This window comes from Nematolebias whitei, chromosome 3 (assembly GCF_014905685.2).
Source record: "Nematolebias whitei isolate Nwh7 chromosome 3, NemWhi1, whole genome shotgun sequence".
Lineage (NCBI taxonomy): Eukaryota > Metazoa > Chordata > Actinopteri > Cyprinodontiformes > Rivulidae > Nematolebias > Nematolebias whitei.
The window spans coordinates 42,544,378-42,548,615 of NC_056500.1; the positions used below are offsets into that span (position 1 = coordinate 42,544,378).

Here is a 4,238-nt window from a genome sequence, read left to right on the forward strand (position 1 = left end):
TAGATAGATAGATAGATAGATAGATAGATAGATAGATAGATAGATAGATGTATAACATGCATGAGAAAAGAGAAAAATGTGTAGTTTTATTTAAAGGAAAAAATATGTTAAGATTGTTGAAATACACTCAAGGATGCTGCTGTGTTTAGAACTTAAATAAATGTTTCAGAACTTTTAAACTTGGGTTTTGTGGCGATGTTATGAGCAGTTAATATTTTATTTGCTGTAGACAGCTTTTTGAATTACCTCTTTTTTGAGAAATACGTTAAAGAAGGTGAGCCTGTGATTGGAAGGTCGCCTGTTTGACCCCTGAACCATAAACATCAAAATGTGGGTAGAAAAGGTGGAACACCCACACCTGCCTCCACCCTCATTTTCCCCACTCTGGGCCCTTGAGCAAGGCCCTTAACCCCCACCATCTGCTCCCAAACAGGTCTCTCTTGAAAATGAATTCTCGTGACTCAATGAGACTACCTGTATAAATAAAGGGTAAAATAAAATGTTAAATAAACCTTTCTGACTATCAGCAGAGCTTCGGCTAACAAGCAGCAAACATCTATGAGTAAATTTTAGATAATGTTTTTCCTCTAGACAGCATCTCCTTCAAACAGTTCATAAAGTGACGTGATTTATTTATATTTTAGTGTGTCATTACATCCCAGTGTGTCTCATTGCAGCACAATTTGTGAGCATTTCCATCTGGTGTGGAAGTCATTAAACAAACCGACCTTCTAGTGAAATTGTTAGCATTAGCTCACAGCTGGATCCTCAACAGCAGTTTGACAGCTATTATAAAATACTGAACTGAAATGGGTTTGAGTTTTACTGTCACCTCAAAATGTCCCACCAACAGGGAACTGTCCTTGTGTTTTTCTAGAACTTGACATGTATCAAAGATGGCAAATTAATTTCACATTTCTTGTGTAATCATCATAGCCCCAACAACTGACAGTTTTTAAATTATTTTTGCTTGCTTCAGTGAAAGGTCGAGCAACCATGTGTGAGTTTGTTAGTCTGTCTGTTAGCAAACTATCTCAAAATAATGTGGGCAGATTATAATAACTCTCCAGAAGGTAATCAATAAAGGCACATCTAAATGATATAAACACAAAAATGGCTACATCTCAATTCATTTTACAGATACTGAGTTAAAATGTGGTGTGGTAGTACCTGAGAGTTGTCCCCAAAACATACTGAGTGCGGGCAGAACATACACAATCTTTGCCTAAAACTTAATTGTTATTGTCATCTCTGCTTGCTTGTTGGCAAACTTTTTTATGATCTACTTGAGAAGTTTTAATGAAACTCTTGCGAAAGTTATCACCGGATGGATATCTACACTTGATTAACTTTTGGAATCAACCTGATTCAAGATGGCTCCCTAATCAGCCTTAGTAAACCAAACAGTTACTATAACTCAGTTATATTTACTGATATTGATCTAAAACTTGTGGTTGTATGAGCTGAGAATCTTACCCTTCAAATATTCCAAGTTCCGCCAGATCATGTGAGGTTTTTGTTAAAACCTTGGCATGCAAAGCACTGAGGGATATGCATTCCTTCAGGGGTGTAGGTTAATTGTGGAAAAAAGGTATTCCATTTTAATCATTTACTGTCTGCTTACTCTTCTTTCTGCTAGGATAGTCACACTCAAGCAGTCACATGCAGCTTCAACCACACCCAGAAACAGAGAGCAGCAAGAGGACAAGCATGTGATAGCCATGTCGAACGTCTCGTCCATTTCCAAGTGTGAGCCTGACACTTCTGGACCAGAACCAGACTCCTAACAAGACCTTGGGACTTCTGTATAAGTCTGGCGCTACTGCAACTGAACACCCCAAAATGCCACTTTTCATTACTGTTTTAATTCAGCTGGAGAATTTCAAACTAAATCAAACCCAGACAGCTTTGAATTTGATCTAACTATATGTATTAAAAATATTTGTTGTAGATAACACTCTTTACATGTGCTTGTAGAATAAAAGGCACTACCTATACATTTTGAGCAGGCATGAGTGTACAGGAATTAGAAATATAAACATGTATTGAAATGTTTCTGTAGATGTGAAAAAAAAGTTTAAAAATGAGAGGATATGTGTGTATTTGTGTTTTGTGATCCCTGTGTTTTCCAGCTCTTGTCACACCTGTCCTCTATCCCAGTCACGCCAGGTGTTCTTCATTGTCTATAATTAGTGTTTCTATATATTTTGCATGTTTGTATCTTTTCATTTGTCCATGGATTGTCCTGTCAAGGTGTTGATGTTGTCTCCCTCCATGTCTCCTATTCCATGTATGTAAATTTTGCTGCCACATCAGCCTTTTGGTTTCTTGTTAATAAAAATTCTTACTTTATACTTCGAGTTCCCCGTGTCTGTCTGTACTTTGGGTTCAAAACAAACCAGAGTCATGACAGAATCCACGGACCCACCTGAACCCAGCAGACTGATCAGGCTGTTTGAGTTTCTGCCCCAAGAAGCAGATAAGACTGACCAGTGAGAGAGAGGGAGCACAGGAGGTATTGTCCGACATCCGGGGGAGTGGGTTCCAGATCAAACCTGCCTGGAGACGAAGATACCGCAGCCTGGAGATAGAAGTCCTACCTTCACCTCTTTTGGTTGAGGAAGAGGAGAGGAGGAAGTCTCAGTTCTGAGGAACCTGCCTGGATTTCAAGCCCAATTTTTCCTCCTTTCCACCTCCTTGCTCGCCTCTGGTACCTCGCAGGTCTGAAGCCACTTGCTATCCTCCATTCTGCTCACCTCTTGGGTTTTCCAAGTGGCCATCAGAGGAGGATCCTGAGCTTGCTTATGAGCCCTGCTTTGCACCACTGTGTCCTCTATCACCGCCAGCGTGTCCTGTGCCATCACAACCATGTCCTGTGCCATTGTCCGAATGTCCTGTGCCATTGCCAGCATGTTCTGTTCTGCCAGCAACTCCTGTGTCGATGGGTGTTGGAAATGACAACCCACCTACTTCCTGTGTCTCTGTGGGTGTCAGCTATGACAATACACCTTCCTGTGGTGCTGTGAGTGTCGGGGAGGGCAACCCACCTACTTCCTGTGTCTCTGTGGATGTCAGGGATGACCCAACTTCATATGTCTTTGTGGGTGTCCGGGAAGATGACCCACCTTCTTGCGTCTCAGTGGGTGTCAGAGATGACAACCCACCTCCTTCCTGTGTCACCGTGGGTATTGGGGTCGACGACCCACCTCCTTCCTGGGTCCCCATGAGGGTCCTGAAATATGTCTCTCACTCTGCCTCTGAGAGGGTCCTGAAGGATGCCTCTCACTCTGTCTTTGAAAAGGTGCTTGAGGACACCTCTCCCTCTTCTTCCGAGAGGGTCCTGGAAGACGCTTCTCATTTTGCCTGCGAGAGGGTCCTGGAAGATACATCTTCCTCTGCTTCCTCATCTCCTGTGGGTCCCAAGTGCCCTCTGAGTCTCTAGTGGACCCCACACTTGCTACAACCCTCCTGGTTCCATCACCTGCTGCAGCCCCTATGGTCCCTATGCCGACTGCAGCCCCTCTGCTCCCTATGCCCGCTGTAGTCCCTGTGGTAGCTACACCCACTGCAGTCCCTGTGGTAACTACACCCACTGCAGCCCCTGTGGTAGCTACACCCACTGCAGTCCCTGTGGTAACTACACCCACTGCAGCCCCTGTGGTAGCTACGCCCACTGCAATCCCTGTGGCCACTACATCTGCTACAGCCCCCCTGATCTCATCACATACTGTAGATCTCATTGCTGGTTTGTCTGCCACAGATCTCATCACTTGTTCACCTGCTGTGGATGTCTTGAATGGTTTACCATCTGCGGCTCTCATCACTGGTTCAGTTTCTGTCACCACATTCATCACAACTGGCTCCTCGTCTGTATCTGTTGCCACATCCATTGTCATTGAATCCCTATCTGGTTCACCTGTCACAACAGTATTCCCTGTGATCACTTCACTTGCTGCTGAAGTCTCCCCTTTGGACTCAACATCCATTGCTCTACTGATTCCGAGGGGGTCCAGGTGGACAACTCTGGCCAGTTCTGGACTGTCGTCCAAAATTTTGTCTCGCTCTGGACGATCTCCTGGCCATCTGCCAGAATCCTTGTTCTGCGCTGGACAGTCTCCTGGCTGTCCACCTGAACATTTGCCCTGTGTTGGATGATCTCCTGGCCATCCACCTGAACTTTTTGTGTTGACTTGGATGGCCTCCTGGCCATTCACCTGAACTATGTGTACTTGGTTCCT

General features: G+C 44.3%; 1 long non-coding RNA gene across 1 annotated transcript in view; it reads left to right on the forward strand.

Annotated features, from left to right (window-relative positions):
• The window catches only part of LOC119430797, an 11,646-nt gene extending 9,943 nt beyond the window's left edge, over positions 1-1,703 (forward strand). The window contains exon 3 of the long non-coding RNA XR_005187919.1: positions 1,640-1,703. This is a non-coding gene — a long non-coding RNA (uncharacterized LOC119430797). The remainder of the gene's footprint in view (positions 1-1,639) is intronic.
• The last annotated feature ends 2,535 nt before the right edge of the window (positions 1,704-4,238 follow it).